Source organism: Pinus tabuliformis, chromosome 4_1 (genome assembly GCF_031772625.1).
Source record: "Pinus tabuliformis cultivar Carrire ecotype Pingquan chromosome 4_1, CPIR1, whole genome shotgun sequence".
Classification (NCBI taxonomy): Eukaryota; Viridiplantae; Streptophyta; class Pinopsida; order Pinales; family Pinaceae; genus Pinus; species Pinus tabuliformis.
Window position 1 is genome coordinate 254488554 of NC_142303.1, and position 25911 is coordinate 254514464.

At 36.2% G+C, this 25911-nt stretch overlaps 1 protein-coding gene and 1 long non-coding RNA gene across 22 annotated transcripts in view; both read left to right on the top strand.

Moving 5' to 3' along the window:
- LOC149175240 (uncharacterized) overlaps positions 1–25404 on the top strand; it is a 109116-nt gene extending 83712 nt beyond the window's left edge. For 19 of the 20 annotated variants that reach the window (XR_016257992.1, XR_016257991.1, XR_016257993.1 and 16 more), the window contains one exon: positions 24225–25404. The gene's annotated coding sequence lies outside the window, so the exon portion shown is untranslated. The remainder of the gene's footprint in view (positions 1–24224) is intronic. The other variant, XR_016257972.1, reaches the window with a different exon arrangement.
- On the top strand, positions 21059–24949 carry LOC149175241 (uncharacterized). Of its 2 annotated transcripts, XR_016257999.1 has the most exons (4): positions 21059–22764; positions 23718–23818; positions 23945–24075; positions 24213–24949. It is a non-coding gene; the product is annotated as an uncharacterized LOC149175241 (long non-coding RNA). The 2 variants fall into 2 exon arrangements; XR_016257998.1 differs by having other exon boundaries at positions 23945–24949.
- Positions 25405–25911: the final 507 nt, after the last annotated feature.

Here is a 25911-nt window from a genome sequence, read left to right on the forward strand (position 1 = left end):
GAATTCCATGTTAATATATATGAAGAAATCGTTCCCACATCATCATGCTATATCAAACAAACTATGTTAATATCTATAGACATAAACAAATTTATATTATTATTATTATTTTTAATGAAATATATATATATATATATATATATATATATATATATATAGGGCAACATCTCCTATATTAAATTGTAAAACAAATCTCCAATTAAAATAATTAAATTCAAAATATTTCTTAAAAAATAATAGTTTTCAACACACATTCTTAGATATAAAATACGTAAGCATTGAATTCAAAGTTAAATTAAAAAATTTTCCCACCCATAAAGAGGATAATGTATTCTTGCTTAAGCAATTATTCAACAACTAAAACTAACTGAGAAGCTAAGCATTGAATATGTCATGTTTATTTGCAAAAATAATTTTTTTGGAGTGTTTTTCTAATATTAATTTGTAAAATAAAATTAAGGATAAAATCATTTGGTTTAAATATTATTTCATAATAAAATTAACGATAAAATCATTATTGCCTAGGTGAGGTATCCTCACTAGCAATGGCCTTGTGAGTGGGGATTTTGGTTCCCTGAGGTTCCTGGTTTAATTCCTCCCCAGGTTAACAATGTAATCATATGTAAATATAATATCCACCTAAAAAAAGATAAACTCATTAATAATAAAATCTTATTGTAACTATTATATTTTATTATTTTCTAAGAGTTTTTTTATTAAATTGTAAGTTGTTGTGTTGTGCATATTTTATTATACACTTTTCTAATGTCACGACAATAAACTGCTCATAAATCTTATTGTAACTATTATATTTTATTATTCTCTAACAAATTAAACACTAATAATGCATGCATCTGAGTAGAGAATTAAGGCACTCGTGACCCTGGACCATTAGTCCAGTCAAAATTTGTGAGTCAAGGTAAAATTCATAAGAAAATGAAGAATTATAAAAAGAAATGGTTTTTTTTTATTAATATATTAAACTTTTCAATGCATAAAAAATGAGGAGTATGTTGGACAATAATCACAATCCAAAAATTAGAAAAATTAATTTGATATTAAAAAAAGGTTGAAAGCAAACCCTCTGTAAAGCATAACATAGATACAAATGGACAATAAAATTAAAATTCGTTTATGAACTACTTCATCTGTGCAGGACCATAGTAATATAAAACATTTAAGATAATAATAAACTAAGCACATAGGTGTAGTCCATAGAAATGGACAATAACTTTAAAATTTTATTTATTAACTACTGCATCGATGTGAAATACTTCATCTATGTGGGACCGCAACAATATAAAACCTTAAGATAATTATAAACAAAACACACTAGTGCATTGCAAATTTGAACAAAGTTTTTTTGTGTTCTAGTTAATTTAAATTTTATGAAAAATCTGAAGTTATCCAGAGTGCTCTGGTCATAGCCCATGGTCGTTTTGATTACTCCCGAGTATACCCCAAATATGTAGGTGCCACCAAAACAAGATATAATAAGGAAGGACACAAACAATACAAACCATATTCGCTTGGCTACTCTTTTAGCCAAATCCAACACGTCCTTTCCCTGCATCATCTTCAATAGTAAAACTAACAGGAATCACTTTTGCACTAAGAATCAAATCAGGACTACCAGAACTCCCAACAGTCTGTACCAAGGGAGGTGCGCAGCGCAATGGAAACTCAATTGTAAGGATGTCTGGATTGCCATAATACTCTTATGCACCGACTTGAATAATAATTAGAGCATCGGAATTGGGTATGTGAGATGAGCGAAACCTGAGAACACTTGAATTTGGTATGTTGGATGTGTGACACATAGATGCAGTTTGATAACGTCATGACAAAAACACTTTTGTTTTTCTGCTTTGATATTGTTGAATTTGGTTGATATATTCAAGTACTTTCTTGTCGATTTCCTATTTATATTTATGGGCTATAAAAGGATTAAAATGATTGAGCAGATTTGTTTAAACATTTTATAAAAAGGGTTAACGACAAAACGGATTTGTTTAACCATTTTTTAGCTGGTTACACCGGATGCAATACATTTCTTTCTCGAGTGAGATAATAGGTAGTAATGACTTGGACTTTTGTTTTATTCAATTTGTATTATTTATTTGTAAATATTAATCATGATGCAGTAAATTAATGATTTTCTCATTGCTTTTTATATTTTGATTATTGGATGAGAATAAAGTGATAATCAACAGAGAGGATGGAAAACTAGGGAGCCAATGATTCAATGATTGTCTTACTACATAGTGCTTAATATTCATTGAGTGGGAATTAAGCACCATGAAGTAAGCTAATCATTGGCTCACTAAGTTTCCATCCTCTCCATTGAATAACACTTTGAAAAGATTATTGCTTGGTACTCAATATTATTAATCACCATATAGTAAGGCAATATCAATTCACTGTTTTCTTAACTTGTCCATCAAATATCACTTTATTCTCATCCAACTAACAAAATAAAAAAGCATCAAATATCACTATATTCTCATCCAATTAACAAAATAAAAAAAGCATTGATATTTACCATTTACATAACACTCAACTCTGAAACTACTTTTATTTCTATATATAAATTTGGATTTAAATTCTTACACTCAACTCTAAAACTACTTTTATTTCTATATATAGATTTGGATTTAAATTTTTACACTCAACTCTAAAACTACTTTTACTTCTATATATAAATTTGGATTTAAATTTTTACACTTAACTCTAAAACTACTTTAATCATATCACAAATTACCCCAATATCAAATCATTCTTACTCCCTCATTTACGTGTCTATGAATTGCATGTTTGTCCTTTTACCTATTCTTCCTATCGTTCAACGATGTTCAAATAAAAAAGATGGAATTATAAGACTTGTAATACATTATCTATGCATGCAAAACTCGTTTATGATTCACTCTAAGTTGGTTATGTATCCAAACTAACGATAATTATTTCTACTTGTTTAGATATGCCAAGCAACAGCCAAAATGTGAATAAAAACGAACGACAACGTCTTCTTTAAGCACAACACAAAGATACAATAAATGCATGCCGACGACTTCTTTATAAAAACCGCAACAACCCTAGTACTTCCACTACATCCCTTCCCACCTCAAGTGCTCTCCCAACTATGCAAACCAACCCACCTCACTTTCATCAAAACTAATATAACCCACCCCCCCCCCCCCCCTAATGATGAACATCGTCGCTTTCGACAAAGGATAGATAAACTTTCTACCATGCATGTTTGCACAATATGCAAAGAATCATACCCAGGAATGAAAACAAGGCTTTTACATGGTAGCCTTTCTTGCTTTCGTTGTGCATCATCTAAATCTACCAATCGTTTTTCTCATCTGAACAACATGGACCCTAGTGAACAACCATATGTCCTTCAACATTTAAAAAAAGTTGAGGAAATGTGCATTGCACGTGTGAACCCCATTCTACAAGTCACTCATGCCCGTGGTGGTCAATACAAATATAGTGGCCATATAATCAACTTCCCTCAAGACATCACTACTATTGCCAAATACTTACCTCGAATGGTTTTTGAATTAGATATCCTCATTGTGAAAAGGCACAATCCATCTGAAAAGGCTTATGAATTCTTTGTTTGCAAATCACGTGTACTTGCGGCACTTGACTACAAAATAAATAATGATCCTTACTATAACGATGTCCAATTCAGCTCATCTGCAATTTCTGCTCTACTAGATCACCCTATTGATATTTCTTCTCTTCTTTGTAATGTAACCACCTCCTCTTTTGAACCCCATCAAACCAATGTTGATTCTACTTACGATCCTGATGTCATGCTAACTCCATTAGAAATACAACCCTCTTCTTTCGTTCCAATACTCCCAAATTCATGTACTGAACTTGAGCACATTTGTGATTATTTTCACTTGACCCATTCAAATTCAACAAGCTCAGTTGACTGGGCTCCAATATCTTTAACAACTATGAATGAATACAACACCGAGGGCCTTTTTTCCATGGCATTCCCCACACTCTTTCCTACAAGCACTGCCATGATCACGCAACCAAGAATTACAAAAGTTGAGATGCATGAATATGCTTTGTACTTTTGCACTACCATGATAACCGATTTGTCCAACATCCAAGATTCCGCTACTACCTTTATAACATTCTAATGCACCACCGTAGCCAAGCAACTGCTACTGTTTTTGTGAAGAAATACATTGAGAACAACTTGCCAACAACTGTTTCAGACCTACAATAATGTCTTCGTGGCTTTCCAGGTTCAAAATTGCCCGAGCAAGTAATATGATTCGGTTTAGGTCTGCGAGGAACGCGATCTTTTTGACAAGCGATGATGTGAACTAACTGTCATGATCACACAAATTGGAAGCCTGACATTCTTCTTCACTCTCAGTGCAGTTGATACCAAATGGCATGACTTGCACATCATCATGCCTACCAATGTTCCCTCCAGTTCAGACAACCACTTCCAATGGAGAATTCAAAACATAGTTAAAAACCCACATCTAACATCCCAATATGTGCATTTCAGGTTTACAATTTTCCTCGAAGAAGTCCTGCAAAAAGGCCTCCATGCAATAGATTATTTGTGCACATATCTTTTAATATCCATTTCTCTCTGCATTAATTTGTACATTGCAAATATGTTTGAACCAACTTTTACTTTCTATTGTATTAAGATACGAATGGCAACATAGAGGATTCGCACACATTCATGTCTTCCTTTGGTTGCAAAATGCACCAAATATGGGCACTCTTGATTGGAACAATGCACTAGAAGTTGTTGATGCTCAGAAATATTTTGATCACTATGTAACTGCCTGGAATCCGCAACAACCAAAACATCGCAATCTTGCGCTTCACCAGTCAGCAATTCATAACCCATGTCTTCTTGACACAACATCAATCTTCAGGTCAACCTAGTCTGAAGACTATGAAGAGCTTGTCAACTGCATTCAACGTCACACAAAGTATCATGAATCTTCTTGTCTTTACAAGAAAGACAATGTTCTTAGTAGTCGGTATGGAGTACCGTGGGAGTTAAACTACACATCTTCACTTTTCATTGACGATAAAGGTCATAAAACCTACATCCCTGCTCGCAATGATGATAGATTGAATATCCACAATGTCGATCTACTTTCTATTTGGAGAGAAAATGTTGATTGTCAACCAGTTCTATCTCACCATGTTGTGTTAAACTATATTTCAAAGTATGCAGCAAAAGCATAAACAAGATCTGAGAGGTACCGGAAAATGCTATCATGTCTTTTGCAAAGTGCCACTCTAGAAGCACCTACTGTTAATGTCATCCAGAAACTCCTTACAAAAACCATTGCAGATAGAGACATTGGGGCGCAAGAAATATGCCATATGTTACAAAAACTACCTCTCTCTCTCTGTAGTCGTACATTTGTTTCTTTGAATGTTAACAGAATCGTTTTGAAAAGTGTTTCTCAAGATACTAAGAATCCACTTTCGACACCAAAATTTATCCTTGCATACATGAATAGACCTATTTCATTGGAATCATTGCCCCTCCTTGAAGTTGCACGCTCTTGGTCATTTTCTACCCGTCGAAAAAAAACCAGTGGAAACACATATTCCCTCCACTGATTGTACATGTCTTGCCACGATACATTACCATTCCTTCCTCTGATGATCCTTGTTATGTCACTTTCTATTGGAGTGAACTACTATTGTATTTCCCTTTCTGCACACTCCCCAATGACATTGGTTCAACTGATGTAGAAATAATTGCACACTGGGAACAAAAGAAATGTACACATATACCATGGCATGTCCACCGAGAAATTGAAAACCCACAAACCCCACATACTGAAGATCAATCTACTTCCGACCCCCCTGACTCCATGCAAATGAATGAATGGCAAATCCTCTCTCAACTCCACCCAGGTTACAATATTGAAATTGATGACCTCGAAATGATTGGCTATCGCGACTTCGATGCTAACCACAATTGGTCACATACTTCTATCCCTCTCCACTTGTAAGAAACTGCCATAAATTTCATTGAATTCAACTGCTCAAATATTCAAAACCAACATCATCATTTTTCCAACCTCCCCCAAGATCACACATTATCTCCTACCCAAAACAGAACTTTTACCATTATTTTTTCTCACTTCAAAACCCCTTCACCAAAACCCCCACGCAGAATCATCATACAAGGAACAGATGGGACGTGAAAATCTCATTTAATTAAATGTTTGCACCCTGCATTTATGGAAAAATCACCAACAAACAAAAACCTTTTGTTGTTACTTGCACCAATCGGCGTTGCAACTTTCAACATAAATGCCCTCACAATAAACTTTGTCCTTCGTATCCCTATCCAATCAATGCATCCTCTTGAAGGATAGTAACTCCTACACTTGCAAGAGAAACTCTCTCATGTAGAATACATCCTCATTGATTAAATGAGCTTTATTCGTCCAAAAATGCTTTCTCATATTGGCGATCGTTTAAGAGAGGCATTCCCCCTTCATTGGAATGCGCCATTCGGCAATCGCTCTGTTATGAAACCAACTCAAGAAAAGATAGAAAAGATAGATCAACGCCTTAGAATTCAGCCTCTTTGAGGGGGCAACCTCCTTTACATTACATAAATGAACAATTCTTGGATGATTCAAATGAAAAAACCTCCTTTCTATATATAGGAGTCTAAGGAGTCACAATATAACCCAGCCAACCTAACAATAATAATATAAAGCCACAAAAATAACAATAGAGGGATTCTGTGGGGCACAACAATAACAATATGGGGATAATAGGGGCACAACAATATTAATAAGGGATGCAACTACAATAGTAATGGGGTAATCACTAGTATTATAGGGACCCAACATGCCCCTCTCCTTCAAAAAAGTGTTGTCCTCAACGCTTGAGTAGTTCTGGATGCTTTCGTATAAAATTCTCATCCCCCCATGTGGAATCTTCAACAGATAAGTTCTTCCACTTGATAAGATACTCCGAAATTGATCGATTTCGTAGTTGTCGAGTTCTTGTTTCTATGACTGCTTTCGGTTCCAATATAATTTTTCCTTCCTCGTCAAGTTCTGGCAATATTGTTTGAACTGGGAGCTTGTCGCCTATAACCTTATTTAAACATGAAACATGGAAAACTGGGTGCAATCGAGAAGCTGCAGGAAGTTCCAATTTGTATGCCATAGTAGCAATCTTTTGCAACACCTTGTACGGACCATAATACTTTGGTGATAATTTATTATCCTTCTTAGCTTGCTTGAGGGACATTTGCTTATATGGTTGTAGCCGTATGAATACCCAATCACCTACATCAAAACTTCTTTCGCTGCGATGTTGATCTGCCTGTTGTTTCATTCTATTCTGTGCCAACACAAGGTTATCCTTTAAGAGTTGGAGGACTTGTTGTTGATGTTCGATGTGATGTTCCACTGCTTGAACCTTAGAATTTTCTCTTAAATATGATGTGATGGATGGTGGCTGATATCCATAAAGTGCCATAAATGGGGTCATTTTTGTTGCTGTGTGGAAGGAAGTGTTATACCACCATTCAGCCAGAGGCAACCATTTGACCCATTGTGTCTGTTTATCAGATACAAAGTAACGAAGATATCCTTCCAAACATTTGTTTACTATCTCAGTTTGCCCATTAGATTGAGGATGATAAGATGAGCTATGAGCTAACTGAGTACCAAGATAAGAAAATAATTATGTCCAAAAATTTCCAGTGAAAATGGGATCTCTATCACCACTTACAATAATCTTTGGGTTTCCATGTAGCTTTTGAATTGTTTCCATAAATGCAGTAGAAATTGTACTGGCTTTAAATGGATATGATAATGCACAAAAGTGTGCATACTTGGTAAGTCTGTCAACTACCACCATGATGACACTCTTTCCCTCAGACTTGGGTAAACCTGTGATAAAATCCATTGAAACCTCCTCCCAACATTGGCTTGGAATGGATAAGGTTGTAATAGACTCGGTGTCTTAATCGTTTCAACTTTATTTTGTTGGCAAACCAAACATTCCACCACAAATTTTTGAATATCCGATTTAAGGCCATCCCAAAAAAATTCCTTCTTAACCCTGTGGTAAGTTTTTAAAAATCCTGAGTGCGCTCCTAAGGGATAAGTGTGCAATTCCATAAGAATCTTTTGTTTTATTTGGGAATTCTTACAGAGGTATAAGCGATCTCTGTACCATAAAGAATCATTTTTCCAGCTAAATGTATCAGACATATTGGAGTCTTGTTGTAACTTTAGAATAAGTGCCCACACTTCTTCGTCATTCTTCCGTTCCTCCCTTGCTTCGTTTATCCAATCTGGTTGGATAATAGAAATGGCGCACAACAATGCTTCCACATCCTCATCCTTTCTTGAGAGTGCATCTGCCACCACATTTTGCTTCCGTTTTTTGTAGATGATTTCAAAGTCATAACCCAACATCTTTATGACCCACTTTTGTTGCTCTTCAGAGGATAATCTTTGTTCTAAAAAGTATTTAAGGCTATCATGATCCGTTTTTACCTTGAAGTGTCTTCCCATTAGGTAGGGTTGCCATTTCTTAAGTGCATGGAGTATTGCCAACATTTCCTTCTCATAAATAGCTTTATGTAAAAACTTTCCCTTCAAAAGCAATGGGTCTTTCATCTTGCATTAAAACAACACCAATTCCATTTCCTGAAGCATCACATTCCACAATAAAGGTTTTTGTGAAGTCCAGTGTAGCTAAGACCGGTGCTTGGCACATTGCCTCTTTAAGATGTTCGAAGGCCTTTGTTGCTTTTGGAGTCCATGAAAATGCATCTTTCTTTAATAATGTTGTTAGAGGTGCTGCTATTCTCCCATAATTCTTAACAAACTTGTGATAATACCCTGTCAACCCGAGAAATCCTCACAGATGCTTTATGGATGTGGGGATTTTCCATTCCTTAATGGCTTTAATTTTGCTAGGGTCTACCTTAACTCCTTCATGAGATACAATATGACCCAGATATTCCACCTCTTGTACTCCAAAGAAACATTTGAATCTTTTTGCATATAATTGTTTCTCCTCCAATACTTGTAGCACCCTGTCAACATGTTCAACATGATCCTTCCAAGACTTGCTGTAGATTAGTATATCATCAAAAAATACTAACACAAATTTTCTAAAGAATGGTTTGAAAATGGAATTCATCAAACCTTGAAATGTTGAAGGTGCATTGGTAAGGCCAAAAGGCATGACCATAAATTCATAATGACCCTCATGAGTTCTAAATGTTGTTTTCGGAATGTCTTCACTCTTCATTCTGATTTGATGATATCCTGAACGAAGATCCAACTTGGTGAAGTAAATTGATCCATGCAACTCATCCAGTAATTCATCAATGACGGGAATGGGAAACTTATCTTTAATAGTGAGCTTGTTAAGCTCCCTATAATCCGGACACATGCTCCATGATCCATCCTTCTTGTGCACTAATACTACTGGAGCAGAGAAAGAACTTTGACTCGGTTGAATTATACCAGCCTCTAGCATTTCTGCAACCATACGTTCAATTTCACTCTTTTGGGCATAGGGATATCTGTACGGCCTGATGTTTGGAGGAACACTTCCTGGAATCAAATGAATAGCATGATCATGATCACGAATAAGTGGGAGACCTTTGGGAGTCTCAAATACCTTGGAATGATTGTCCAAGACTTTTTGGAGATATGGAGAAGTAGATGATTGCAATGTGGAAACATCTAGCGAACATAATTGTGCAATTACACCCCTTTGTTCCTTTTTTAGAAGCTTTGTCATACCATTAGAGCTAATTATCTTTCCCGGTTTCCCTGCAATACCCCTTAATTCAACTTCCTTTCTTTCCATGGAAAATTTCATGAAAAGTTCTTGAAAATTAGAAGCTATTGTACCCAAGGATTGTAGCCATTGGACTCCTAGTACAACATCAACACCTCCCATTGGAATGGAAAGCATTGGGCTAGTCAATACATATTCTCCCATCGATAGCTTGATATTATGGCACTTTCTAGAGCAATTTATTGTTCCTCCATTTGCAACCATCACTTGACACTCTGGTGCTGGATATAAGAAGCAATTCAATTCTTTTGCTACCTTACAATGAACAAAATTGTGGGTACTTCCTAAATCAATCAACACTATTACCTTTTTCTTCTTGATTTGTCCTTCTATATTAATGGTTTGAGGAGTGGTAATTCCCGCCAATGTATTACAAGATATGGTTGGATTCATTTCTTCTTTATCTAGGCTTTGTTCCTCGAGTATATCCTCTTCTTTTGATCTTTCTTGCTCCTTTTCTTCTTCCTCTTTGCAATCTATGTAGAATAATTTCTTCTTAGCACACTTATGATCTTTAGTGTATTTGCTATCACAACTATAACAAAGCCCTTTTTCTCTTTTTTGTTCCAAATGTTGTGGTGTCAACCTTATAGGTTGTGGAAGACTAGGGGTAACCACACTTCCATCTTTATAGTTGTGAGTGGTATGCTTCCTGCTTGCCATAATTTTGCTTTCCATTTTTCTTGTTAACCTGAATGCCTTTTCTAATGAATCAGGTTCCCAAAGGCGAACATCGTGTTGAATATTATCCTTTAAAGTCCCTATGAACACATCAATCCTATGCTCCTCTGGAATATTTTTTACCCTTATGTTCAATTTTTGGAACTCCTCAATGTGCTCCATTATTGAACCCTTTTGTTTGAGACTTATCAATTGGCTAAAAAAGGTGTTGCTTTTTGTATCCTCATAATGTGCTATCAATTCTTCCATAAAAATTGTCCAAGTGATAATTTGTTTATGAGAGCAAAGCCATTGATACCATACGAATTGATTTGGTTCCAAATATAAAGTTGCAATACGTACCTTTTGTGTGTTTTGCACATTATTGAGATCGAAAAATTGCTCCATTTGTAATATCCATGTTGCGGGATCCTTGTCATCAAACTTCCTCATATCGATTTTTGGAATATGGTGGTTCTTCGATCCCACATTAGGGTCTAATAAATCATGATTAACATTTCTTTTGTTTGCATCATGAGTTTTCTTTACTACCTTTTCACCATTAGTAAGTATTTCTTGTAGAAATTTTGTCAAATCTGCCATGTCTGTCTTCAAATTTGTGTTCAAATCTATCTTCAATTTGTCCATCTTAGCTTCCATGCCATTCATCTTAGCTTCCACACCATTTATCTTAGCTTCTGTTAGCTTTTGTGAGAGTGACATTTGTTGCACATGTTCTTGTAATTTTGATATATCATGTAGCATTTCTTCCTCTTCTTCATGAGTCATGATAGAGCTTTCAGGTTGCTTACTAGGTGTTTGCATTTTCTTTCCTCAGGGCATTAGTTACCAATAATAATGCTCTACTATTCCCTTTGAATTCCTTCAAAATAAATTTTCAAACCAAGCTTAAGCAAAAATTTAAAAAATCTACGCACCCTTTTTTTCACTTTGTAGGAGCTCGATATTGCCTCTGAGGTATCTCTGTATTTTCTGATCATCCAGTTCTAAAATTGTGACATATAGTAACCCTTTGTGTCCTCTTTCCAATGCCACCAGTCTGACCCAAATTGGATTCTCCAAGGAGGAGTTATGTGAAATCTCCCACAGTGACTTGATTATAGACTAGTTCAGTAGAGCGAACTTGTACGACGTGCCACGAGTCACTGTTTAGACCTTTGGCTCTGAAAAATATCTACAAGAAACTACAGTCCGTCCTCTTTCTGTAACTTCTTACGAAATTTCAATCCGATGCTCAGAGAGAAAGTTATGACGCTTTTCCCCAGGTCACATGTTTGGAATGTAATTAAGGAGTCTGCAAAAAGACCAACTTCCTCAAATCATATCTCCGAAAATATAGCGTGAAAAGATCTGAAATTCAGACCCGAGGTTCAGCGTGATGTCTTCTCAAATGGGTTTTTTTTAGCTTCCGAAACATCGCAAAAAAAAACTTATAGCGAAAATGCCATGATGACCTATTTGGAGCAGCGAAACCCTAGAATCCAAGGCTCCGATGCCAAATGTTATGAAACCAACTCAAGAAAAGATAGATCAATGCCTTAGAATTCAGCCTCTTCGAGGGGGCAACCTCCTTTACATCACATAAATGAACAATTCTTGGATGATTCAAATGACAAAACCTCCTTTCTATATATAGGAGTCTAAGGAGTCACAATATAACCCAGCCGACCTAACAATAATAATATAAAGCCACAAAAATAACAATAGAGGGATTCTATGAGGCACAATAATAACAATATGGGGATAATAGGGGCACATCAATATTAATAAGGGATGCAACTACAATAGTAATGGGGTAATCACTAGTATTATAGGGACCCAACACACTCCATTATCCTTGTCGGGGATTTAGGCCAGCTGTCATCTGTGAAAGACATCCCTCTACACCTTGGCACATCACATGGCACTGCACTTTGGTGCAACTTTGTCACATTCATAAGACTTTCAACTGTTTTTCGCCAACAAGGAGCTAAACTGTCCCAGGTTCCTTTCCGGTAAATGCTCACAAATCTCATAAATGGAATATCTACTCTTGAAGATTGGAAACTCCTAATGTCAAGGACAAATTCCTCTCTTACGCATGAAGAGCAACAAACATTTCAATACTCCATGCACCTATATGCAATGAACAACTTAGTTGTCTTGCATAATAAAAGAATGCTTAAAAAATTGAACATGCCAGTAGCACTTTTCTCTGCAAGACAACAAAGGAAACATACTTCTACTACAACAAAAGATGAGCATTTGGACGCAAAAGTGCTCTTATGCATTGAACACAAATGTATACTCACCAACAACTTGTGGGTAAATGCAGGCCTTGTCAATGGCGCACTTGGGAAATTCATTTCAATATTTTATTCACCTGACTCAAAGCCCCCATAATTGCCATCCTTCGTGATTGTTGACTTTAGCCAATACAAAGGAACGCCATGGGACATTTCACACCCAACATATGTACCCCCATTTTCCCCATCACAAGGGGTGCTCGCCAACAGATACCACTTTGAATGACATGGGCTTTAGTGATACACAAGTCATAAGGAATGACATTAGACAAAGCAATGGTAGACATTGGCACCAAAGAACGCCAAGGTTTAACATTCACTGCAATTTCAAGAGTGCGGTCACTGGAAAACATTCAAATAAATCCATCATTTCCATTCTCACACATCGCACACATGCACGAGAATCCATATCTAAAACGTAGACAACGAAAGGAATCACTGCTCGCATCAAAATCTGTGCAGGAGAATACACTCTAGCCAACCATACACCCTGTCTTCCAAATTTACCCACATGGTAAACATCACTTGCTACTTAACCAAATTTCACATACACTTGCTTGCTATTACATTTAACCTCATATTGTTTTACACTTATTTAAAAAATATTTATTTTACTTCATTTCTTAAAAAAAAATGTTTTCAGCAAACACATCCATTATCACTTACTATTTTTCTTTTTTATTGGTCAACAGGTATGGATACAAACTACTTGTGCATGCTATATGAATATTGCCAAGAAATTTAGCAACAAGAACTTACCTTACAAGATATTCAAGCAAGGATCCTGCCTCGACAATCATTGCCTCTTTATTGTTTGCATCCAACTATTGAATTGTTACGGAAGATAATAAAAATACTGAAAAAAAAAAATAAAAAAAAAAATAAAATAAAGAAATAAAATTAATAATAATAATAATAATAATAAATTTCACATCCATGAAAGGGACGCACATAAGAAAATATGGGCTCAATTGCAGGGACAACTTTCACAATTTGGCACCACAATAAACATTAATTGGTGTTGTTAATGCCCTGCATCATCATGTATATATGATTAGTTGCTCACTATCAATTACATCTATATGTCATAAAATACTTTTATTGTATATATGTTAAAAAACAAAAAAACAAAAAAAACAAACAAATAAACAAACAAACAATTCACATCCATGAAGGGACGCACATAGGAAAATATGGGCTCAATTGCAGGAACAACTTTCACAATTTGGCACCACAATAAACATTAATTGGTGTTGTTGATGCCCTGCATCATCATATATATATGATTTGTTGCTCACTATCAATTACATCTATATGTCATAAAATACTCTTATTGTATATGTGTTTAGTTATTAACTGCCAAACAAGTCTCTATGTATACACAATATGTAAAATTTCAAACAAGACATTGCATAGCATGTACAATATTGTTGCCACTTCTATGATAATGCTCATCAACATTGTATATGATTCAAATTTCATTTGTTGATTGTTGTATATAAATACTTGTTAATGTTGTTACTTTCAATTATATCACTTTACAAGTACATGATTTGAGTGCGTAACCTACATTGGATAACATGTACAATATTATTGCTACTTTTATGATATTGCTCCTATTCAAAACTTATGTTTTTGAGTAACTAGAATGTGTTTTCTAATTTAATTAATGACACATGGTTTGAGTGCCATGGTTTCATATGATGCTATAATGGGCCTTAAAGAAAATTTTCTTCCATGGAGAGATTGTAGTGTTATTTTGTTACCTCTTTGTCATTGAATCTTATTGGAATTAAATGATATGCTCAATTAATGCAATGCCAAACTCTATTTATTTTGTTTCATTGTGGTTTTACAAAGGAAAATTGAATAGTATGGGAAGACTAAGTTGGATTCTTTAAATTAATTTATAGGGATGTTTACATGCCAATATTGTTAGGCTAATCATTTTGAAGCCTATAATCTTCCAAAACTTCCATGATTCAAATTTGGACCTCACATTAATTCTCTCTACAAAAAAGAGATATGTTTCCTCATAGTTCTTAAAATAAATAAATTCATACTTAATGAACTCAAACTTCTTCTCAGACTTTACCAACATATGAATTATGTAATATACAAATCATATCTACAAATGCATTCCACTTAAACAAACCTACCAGTGTCTCTTTGCACCTTTTGGGCCATTTGCTGTTAGATATCATCAAAAGGCAGAGGATTTTCCACTTATTCCTCCTAGCAAGAATCCAGATGATATGGCACCTGTAGGATCGAGCCGCAAGTCAAATCTACAAGAGCTTATGGGATTAGAGAGATTATGACTCTCTTTTAATGAATTCCATGTGAATTGCACATAAAATTGGATTAGTTTTTGTTAGAAATGTGTTAAGGAAGACAGTGAAGGTCTTGGTTTCTTTTGAGAGGAAGCTATGTAGCAGGATCTTTGAGACATTTGATATTGAATTGTGAACAAATTTCTTTCATAAATTGGTTTTAGGAAGTGGTACGAAAGCACTGACATAGTTTAAGCCAGAGAGAACTGGAAAAGTTGTTCAAGTTGTTGGACATGGTTGAAGGATTGGAGACATTGAGGGGGGACTTCAGAGTGGTTTTTGAAGGGCCTGTAAATCAGACCTCAGTCATGTAAAATAGAGAAGCACTTGGTGCACAGTGCTTGTCAAGTTATGTGGGGCTTTGGGAAGCAGGTAAAGGAAAATTCAAGGATGTTTGTTTATGGGAGTCCACGAAAGCTTACAAGTTACGCTGTGAATTATCTCAAGTTTATGTTGACTGAATATGAGGAGGTAATGGAAAAGGTCTAAGGAATGGATCAAAAACAATATACCATACCAAGTTCATACAGATCTTCAAAGTTAATTTCTACAATTAGGGATTTTGCTTTCTTGGCTAGAAATTATAGTCAACTATCTTGCATTATATTGCAGCTTGCTAGATATTGTGGTTCCTTATAATGCTCAAAACTAGAATGGTTCCAAGGTAACTAGAGAATAGGGTGAATGGCGGTTGAACATAGACTATAGGGCACTGAATATGGTAACAATGAATAACTCTTTTCTTCTTCATATGATAAAAAAATGAACACAATAGCAATTTTATGGATTGGATCCATTATTGTTGCTTTTGGGAATGTTTAGTTATCTTTTATGCCTTTTTCGGTATCATGTCAATATCATACTTGTTCGCAAAGTCAAAGATTACCATCATATCACAAATAGAAATATTTAGATTCCTGTAATTAGGTAAGATCCCTTCAACCGATCCCCATCTTATTTCAAATTGAAAGAACTAGATCCCTAACATCTGGAAATATCCGACAACCGAGAAGCTAGAGGCGGGCTATCTATTCAGCCAAATTTCCCTGGCATTTGTACTTAGTATGTATTCTTCCAAATTTACCTAGGATTTGCATTGTGTAGGATTTGTATTTCTCTATCTGGCATGTATTCTACCAAATTTACCTAGGATTTGCATTGTGTAGGATTTGTATCTTTGTTTCTGGCACTCACTGATGGAAGATGAAACCTTGGTTGTTTGCACAAATATTTCCATCCTATCTCAAATCAAAAGATCCCTGTGATTTAGAAGCAGTAAGTTCGCCCAGATTTGCACATAGCCTAGTCTGTGATCAAGTAAGTAGTCAATGAATTAGAAAACTTATGTTTTGAAAATTAAAACCTTTGGTAGGTTTGAGACATTCCTGTTTCACCAACTAACCAAGGTCCTATTGGTTATCATGTCTATTTTATCTCATCCAAATCCACAATACCTTAATTTCTGGGCATATACTTGGCCCAACATGCACACTCTCTGAATTGCTTTCTTAAATACGTTGGCACAATGATTTCTCTGCCACCACCTCTCTTAAAAAACTTGTTTGCTCCCAACATTAGTTTTACTGGAGTTTGTAGATTGATAGTGAGCTATTTGACATAGAGATTGCATGACCCAAGTAGTTATATATTTGTCCTTGCTTATTGATGAATTTGTTGTGCATGCAAATCCAAATGAGGTCAAAGTTCTGGCTTGCTTGCTAAATTTGTTTGACAAATAAAAATGGCTTTCATGGAGCTTGGATGTTGACTGATCTTTTTAGAAGCTCAAGGGTTCCCTTCAATTTTTGTGCTTCCCCTTCCTGTTTTGCAACAATGTTTTGAGATAGATACTAATGATTCATAATACATAGTTGTTGTTGTACTTAAAGCTAGGAGGAGAGCTAGTTGTAGTTCAATGTCTAAGCACACTACATTGTCACTTAACTAGGTTGACAATGAAACAAATTAAACATAAAACAATAGAGAAAATAGTTTACAACTACATTCTACGCATAGTCGAAGATTCAAGGCATAAGGGAGTTCACCACTATAATGAACCTCCCTATTCTGGAACTGAGTTAGCAGGCCAAAATATGAGTGAGAATAAGCATAAAATAAGAAAATAGTCTGCAATTTCTATGCTCATATCCACACGCACCAATAAAGCTAAGAAAGAGATGATAGTTCACACAGTTACATTTTGCAAGAGTATAACAGCAACTAGCTAATCACTAAGATAACTTACAATGACCAAAATAACCCCCTTTTGCTTGAAGAGCAAGCTTCTTTTTATAACACGAATTCATGGCTCTTGACCTTCCTATTTCCTATCCTTTCCTCTACCCATTAAGCCTCTTCATCTTTTCAAAGCTTTGGGCTCACAAAAGAGTTTCACATTTCAAGCAAGCTTGAGACTTGTGAATGATAAGTGTTTAATTAATTTTTATAAGCATGCACTCAAGTGAGTGAAACTTAACCATTTGAAAATTCAAAGACAACTTTGTCTTCATTCTTGACTCTTGCTTGCATATTTGAGCACTTGTTTGACAAATTAAATGTGAGTTTTTCATTCCTTTTGCTTTGTTAGGGAATCCTTGCACTTGCATTTTGATTTAGCTGGAAATTACAGTCAACTATCTTGTATTATATTACATCTTGCCAAATATTGTGGTTACTTATAATGCTCAAAATTGGAATGGTTCAAAGGTGACTAGAGAACAAGGTGAATGGTGGTTGAGCATAGACTACGGAGCACTGAATATGGTAACAATGAATAACTGTTTTCCTCTTCACATGATAAAAAAAACGTGAACACATTAGCAATTTTATGGATTGGATCCATTATTGTTTCTTTTGGGAATGTACCTTCAAGCAAGCTTCAATGGAATCAACATAAATAATCACTTTCATACATCTAAGACCATCATGAAATGCATAAAAAGAATAGGGGCAAGCACGCGATTACTTCAAAATTATTCACCTAGCCTGAAATGCCAATTAAGTGCGGGGTAAATGACTAAATTGATGCCAATTAAGATTGATCTCCAATTGATCCAACTCCAGGTTGAGAGGAAAAAAACTTGCAAACTTCCAGAGTGTTCAACGAATTTCTTGATAAAAGAATGATCAGGTTGTCATGGACCGTGTTTCAGTGGCTCACACATTTCTTTTCTTTTGAAGTTGAGAGATTAGAATTCTTCGAGGCTTCTTTGTTAATAAAAAATAGGTAGTTGATCTATTTCATTATGTACTCTGCAAGCTTTAATTTTTTTATTGATTTACGTTAGGGTTTTAATTGGAATATGTTTGATGACGAACTGTGAAAAGTTCGTAACTTCGCTATCACGAGTGTGTCTTTTTCTTCCTTTTTTCTTGATTCTGTCAAGGGTTAGAAATTTCGGGGGTGTTGATTATAGTTCTAGCTATAGGCTTTCAGGCTTTTGGGCTTCGACAACTTTACAGAAGTGGGTTTGCTTATATCAAACATTTGTGCAGGGTTTCAACGAAATAACATTTCATTGAGTGGATATTTGCAAATCAGTGGTTTTGGGATCAAATCCCACAAAGTAGTTTTATACCTAATCTTCTAATTCCTTAAGGTTTTTGAAAGTAAAACCAATGAATTCATCATTACCATTTATCAATATAATTTTACCATAACGAAAAACAATTAGAAGGACTTTGGCCAGCGCAAATTGCTTTGGGCTTAAAATACCTCAAAATAATAGCTACAATCTAGTATAGCTACAACAAATTAACAAGTGGAGAGAGCATTCCTCTTAAATTTACATAGAGGGTATCCGTTAGGCTTGAACCAACATCTCTTCTAGAGAACTTCCCATGTAAAAAACTTGCCACTAAGAGCTAGCCAAGAAGAGAGCTTTTATTTAAGACATTTACTTGCCACTAGAATATTCAACTCTCATTGTTTTAATATTTCAATTATTATTTTAATCGTATATTATCAATTTAACACAAACACATTAAACAACCTACATCTAATACAATAATTAGTATTTTACATCAAATTACAATTTTACCAATTCAACACTTCCAATTTAATTTACCTCTCTTTACTAATAAATAACTAAATAGTTGAAACCACCCCAATTATTGATTGTCTTTCACCCCGTTTTAATTTCCTTGGGTCCATCAAGGTCAGGTCATATCTCTAATAGCTTCAAATTAAAATAAGTCGGTCGTACAAAATGATAAGAATGCAATGCACGGCACGGCTTCTGTTCTCTTTTCCAGCTGGCGCTAACATTCAAATTAATATAAGTCGGTGGTACAAAAAGATAAGAATCCAATGCAGCATTGCCTTCTTTATTCTTTTCCAGCTGGCGTTTTGATCACTTTCGTCCATCTTTTTCCACCGCTTAATCTTCACCGTCCATTTACCCGCTACACCTATAAATTGATGAGTTATGGATTTTGTAAAATCAGATTCATTCGCTTCATTCCTACCGTTCCCCCCTTTACAGGGATGGAAGGCAAACGCGGTGGAAGGGTTAAAGGGTTTTCATCTATCTTTCGCATCTTAGGCGTCTTGCTTGTGGTCGTTTGCAGACAGTTTAAAATAGCATTAGTCGTTGGTATTTTTCTTCCCGCGATACAGAGTCGTACGGTTTTTCATCAGTGGTCATCTCTGCCCCTAATTTGAGTGCTTTTTTACTGTTCCAACCCACCTTATTTTTCTCTGGTGCTGTCTATTGTTAATTTCTGTACTTCTCTTGTTTCTACTATTATATATTCTAACACCTTAATTTTTTACATCTGCTTATGTTGAGATGAACTGGGGATGCGATTATGGATTGGGGATGGGTTTTCCATAGGTCTATGGAGATAGCAAGCGACGCATTTCAATTTGCTTATCAGAAATCTAGGGCAAGCGATGCATTTCAATTTGCTTATTCAGAAATCTAGGGCATTCTTTCAGTTATTTTTGTGAAGTTTCACTCAAGTTATTAGGTTAAATATGTTTTTTCTGTTGTGGTTCGAGGATCAATATAAACCAGTGGAAACTTAGCTCTCTAAGTAATTAGGTTAATTATATTTTCTTAGGGTGTGGATTGTGTATGCTTTATAACTATATATGAGCATATGCTTTGTAAAGAAGCGGACCTTTTTGGTCGTTGATAACAGGAACGTATGATCTTATGCTTTTGGGTTACCCGAAGGGGATCTGCTCGTGTTGGCCTATCTGGATGACAAGATCTACTGGATGACAAGATCTACTGGATGGGTGGCCGTCTACACCATTGGCTAGTGCAATTGAAAGTATTAGCTGAATCATTTCATCCTCTTCAATCTTAGGGATGGTAGGCCGCCGTCCACAACAATTGGCGTTATTGGTCTTTCTCATACTTGATTTGAGAGATGATTAATCCTTGCAGATTGATGGTAGGCCGCCGTCCACAACAATTGGCGTTATTGGTCCTTCTCATACTTGATTTGAGAGATGATTGATCCTTGGGCTGCAGGGTCTTTCCCGAAATTTGGAAGTCGATCATAGCAAACGGATTGATTCCTGCAACTTATTCAAGAAGACTTAATTACAGGATCTCTTACAGGATTTACATATACGGTTTGGTGTCGAATATTTTTGTGTTATATTCGTGTAGTCAAGTCTATTTGGCATTATCGTTGTCTCTAATCATTGCGATGCCTGATTTGGTAAAGAATTGGTCCTTGGGCTGCAGGCTAAATATATTGGCAACCAATAAATCCCATGCTATTGGGCCATTAATGCATAAGATTTATTGGTTGCCAGTACCTTATTGCTACCCTGAGCCATGAAAGCCATACATATCCATGGACATTCTGGCAACTCCATCACTCTACCTCCGGCAAGCTCCAGTATTCAATGTAATTAATGCAGATATAGTATTCCTCTACATTTGCGAGTTAGTCATAGAAAGCAGAGTATTCTCTTGAAATTTTTTCAGCAAACAGCCATCTGACAAATCAGCAAACAGCCATCTGACAAAATATCGCAGGTCTATAGATCTACAACTCTTTCCGAGCGTGTACTTTATAATCTTTGCATGACTTTAAGGATTAGTCCTCTTTTGAGTGTGTACTTTGTAGTGTTTGCATGACTTTAGTTTGTCTACATATATTTTAGTGATATATTATGATTACTCCACAATCTGCCGCCCTAGGCATAAATTGTGCAGGACGTTGGATAAGCAGGGGCATAATACGTATGGATCAGCCCTTAGTTGAACAAGTGTTTTCAATGTTAGTGGTTTTTAGTTGTAGTTACCTCTGTTTGTGAGGTGCAGGGTCATATTAGCCATTCATGTGAAAGAAAAATAAGATGATAAGCAGGGGCATAATACGTCTGGATTATAAGTGTGTTTTCAATGAGGGCTGCTTTGGGTGCCTAGTCGCCATATTCTCCTTGGGAATAGTAAGGATCACAATCCCAAACCGGTGATTTTTTTTTTTCCCCTTAATTGGGCCTGTATCGTGAAGGTGTAATGGTTTTTATGGTCTAATATATTCGAGACAAGCGGTATTCTGTCTATATCTACAGGTTGTTCTGTAATGTTTCAGATGAAGTGGCAAGGCAATATTTTATTGGGGTCTGCCAATGAATGGTTATTTTCTGAAAGCTAAAAGCTCGTCTCCCAGGTACCTGAAAGCCTGTCTTTTCAGTAACTCAGTTTTCGTCTCTCAGGTACCTGAAAGCCTGTCTGTTCAGTAACTCAGTTTTCTTTGCTGTTTTAACTGCTATCATGTTAGCCATTTAGAGGCGCAAAAACATATTAGACATATACTTCTCTTTGTTAGAGGTGCAAGATCATAATAGCCATTCATGTGAAGGTAGAACAAGAGGATAAGTAGGGGCATAATACGTTTGGATCAGAGGTTTTCTATGATTGAGGACTGCTTTAGACGCGTAGTCGCCATATCCTCCTTGGGAGTAGTAAAGATTACAATTACAAATAGGTCATTTTTGTATTTCGTTTTGGGCCTGTATCTTGAAGGTGTAATGGTTTTTATGATCTAATATATTTGAGACAAGCGTTTTTCTGTCTCTGACGAAGGTGTACTGGATCGAGCTATATCTACAGGTTGTGCTGTAATGGTTCAGCCTTGAAGTGACCAAGCAAATGTTTCATTGGATCGAAAACATCATCCAAGAGATTTGCTATTAAGCTCTGAAGAGTGGTTTTTAGTTGTAGTTACCTCTGTTTGTTAGAGGTGCAAAGGGCATATTAGCGATTCATGTCTAAGTAAAACAAGAGGATAAGCAGGGGCATAATACGTCTGGATTATACGTGTGTTTTCAATGTTTGAGGACTGCTTTGGGTGCCTAGTCGCCATATGCTCCTTGGGAATAGTAAGGATCACAATACCAAACCGGTGATTTTATTTCTTTTTTCTTTTTTTCCTTATTGGGCCTGTATCGTGTATGTCTAATGGTTTTTATGGTCTAACATATTTGAGACAAACGGTATATTAGCGATTCATGTCTAAGTAAAACAAGAGTATAAGCAGGGGCATAATACGTCTGGATTATACGTGTGTTTTCAATGTTTGAGGACTGCTTTGGGTGCCTAGTCGCCATATGCTCCTTGGGAATAGTAAGAATCACAATACCAAACCGGTGATTTTATTTCTTTTTTCTTTTTTTCCTTATTGGGCCTGTATCGTGTATGTCTAATGGTTTTTATGGTCTAACATATTTGAGACAAACGGTATTCTGTCTAGATCTACAGGTTGTTCTGTAATGGTTCAGATGAAGTGGCGAGGCAATATTTTATTGGGGTCTGCCAATGAATGGTTATTTTCTCCAGTAACTTAGTTTTCTTTGCTGCAAAAAAAAAAACATATTAGATCGTATTAGACATATACTTCTCTTTCTTAGAGGTGCAAGATCATATTAGCCATTCATGTGAAAGTAGAACAGGAGGATAAGCAGGGCGATAATACGTATGGATCAGAGGTTTTCAATGATTGAGGACTGCTTTAGACGTTTAGTCGCCATATCCTCCTCGGGAATAGTAAGGATTACAACAGGTCATTTTTGTATTTTCGTTTTGGGCCTGTATCTTGAAGGTGTAATGGTTTTTATGATCTAATATATTTGAGACAAGCGGTATTCTGTCTCTGACGAAGGCGTACTGGATCGAGCTATATCTACAGGTTGTGCTGTTGTAACGGTTCAGCCTTGAAGTGACCAAGCAAATATTTCATTGGATCGAAAACATCATCCAAGAGCTCTGAAGAGTGGTTTTAGTTGTAGTTACCTCTGTTTGTTAGAGGTGCAAGGTCATATTAGCCATTCATGTGAAAGTAAAACAAGAGGATAAGCAGGGGCATAATACATCTGGATAATAAGTGTGTTTTCAATGTTTGAGGACTGCTTTGGGTGCCTAGTAGCCATATATTTTCCTGGGCTATAGTAAGGATCACAATCCCAAACCCGTGATTTCTTTTTCCTTGTTTTTTCCTTATTGGGTCCGTATCGTGAAGGTGTAATGGTTTTTATGGTCTAATATATTTGAGACGAGCGGTATTCTGTCTATATCTACAGGTTGTGCTGTAATGGTTCAGATGAAGTGGCAAGGCAATATTTTATTGGGGTCTAACAATGAATGGTTATTTGCTGAAAGCTCTCAAAAGCTCGTCTCTCAGGTACCTGAAAGCCTCCGGCTGTTCAGTAACTCAGTTTTCTTTGCTGTTTTAACTGCTATCATGTTAGCCAGTCAGAGGTGCAAAATCATATTAGATCGTATTAGACATAATACTTCTCTTTGTTAGAGGTGCAAGATCATATTATCCATTCATGTGAAAGTAGAACAAGAGGATAAGCAGGGGCATAATACATCAGAGGTTTTCAATGATTGAGGACTGCTTTAGGCGGCTTAGTCGCCATATCCTCCTTGGGAATAGTAAGGATTACAATTACAAATAGGCCATTTTGGTTTTTTCGTTTTGGTCCTGTATCTTGAAGGTGTGATGGTTTTTATGATCTAATATATTTGAGACAAGCGGTATTCTGTCTCTGACGAAGGTGTACTGGATCAAGCTATATCTACAGGTTGTGCTGTAATGGTTCAGCCTTGATGTGGCAAAGCAATATTTTATTGGGGTCTGCCAGTGAATGGTTATTTTATGAAGGCTCCCAAAAGCTCGTCTCTCCGGTGTAGTTCAGTTTTCCTCGCTGTTTTTAACTCTTACCGCATTCATCGGATTGTTAGACACCATGATTATGTTACTTTTAAGGTAACCACGTTCTGATTTTTCTCATTATATATTCATTTCTTTTAGCTTGCTTTAAAATCGTAGTCGTTGAGTTGCCACAGTAGGGTTGGTTAACTTTTCCAGTTGTGGTTGTAAGCGATTGTTCTTTGGAGTGGTGCATTCGCTACTGTCTTCAATATTCTTCTCTCTCTTAACTTTTGACTGTACTATGTTCTTTTCACCTCCGACCTCCGTTGTGCATTGTAACACTGGTCTAGAATGGTTCTTCACTTCTCTAGATTGCCTCTTGGCTGTGTGTCAAGACTGCATCTTCAAAGGTGGTTTCTGAGCAAGATGGGTCTTCTCAAGCGAGCGTGTTCCAAGATAGGCTTCTGAGCTAGATAAGTTCTTCTCAAGCTAGCGTGTTCCAAGATAGCTTTCTAAGCAAGACGAGTTCTAAGTTTCGTCATTTTTCCAAGCGAGCGTGTCAATTCTTGATTGCATATCTGCTTCTAATCAGCGGATATGTCTGAATGAGTTCTTCTCAGGCGAGCGTGTCCCAAGATTGGTTTCTAAGCAAGATGAGTTATACGTTTCGTCATTTTTCCAAGCGAGATGTCAATGCGTGTCCCAAGATTGGTTTCAAAGCAAGATGAGTTCTACGTTTCGTCATTTTTCCAAGCGAGATGTCAATTCTTGATTGCATATCTGCTTCTGATCAGCGGGCCGCCTTCTATGAGTCAGCACATATAATGAATGTTCGAGTCAGAACTATCTTGTGATAAAATGATACTTAAGGTGGCAGCCTTCCATGATTCAGAGATATGTCCGAATATCTTGCTCGCCCTTCCTGTGAAATGAAGAAGGCGGCATGCAGGCTTTGTAATATTTATTGCGAAGTTAGTTGTGGCTTCGTGAGGGTTGTTTTTCCCATGCTTTCAGCCTGTTCGATCATTGGACTGTCATAGCGCCTGGCGTGCACGCGATTGTTGTATCTATGAGCGGGTTTTTGTGCTACTTGGCTTCGATCGTAGCCATTTGGAGTGGCCTTCTGCACTGTGATTTGCATTCATCATGAGCTAGACAGTGTATGTTGTTTTGTCTTGTTCTCTTATGAGCTAGGAATCTGTTCTGTTTGACCATTCTTTTGTGTCTTCGATCATGATTCCAGTATTCCTGGATATAGTGACAGTGTCAGCGGCTGATTTTTCCTCTAATTGAGGTCTTCTATTTGTCTGATATTCAGATTTTCTCATTTTATCGCGGGATGAATCAGTTTGGGTGATGAAATGAATAAGTTGGGATATCGGTTTTATGTTCTCTAATCAGCACCTTCTACCTTTGTACATTTAAGGTGTAATGTAATGGTATTATGGGTTGTCTCGATGTTAGCAGATATATGAAATTTAAGGTGTCATGTAATGTAATTTAGAAGGGTACTTGCCAACTGTTATCACCAAACCTTTGGAAGTTGTCTATAAGTTGAAGTGATTATATTCCTATTTATAGTCGTTGCTTTTGCTCGCTGGTTTTTTTGGCTGATG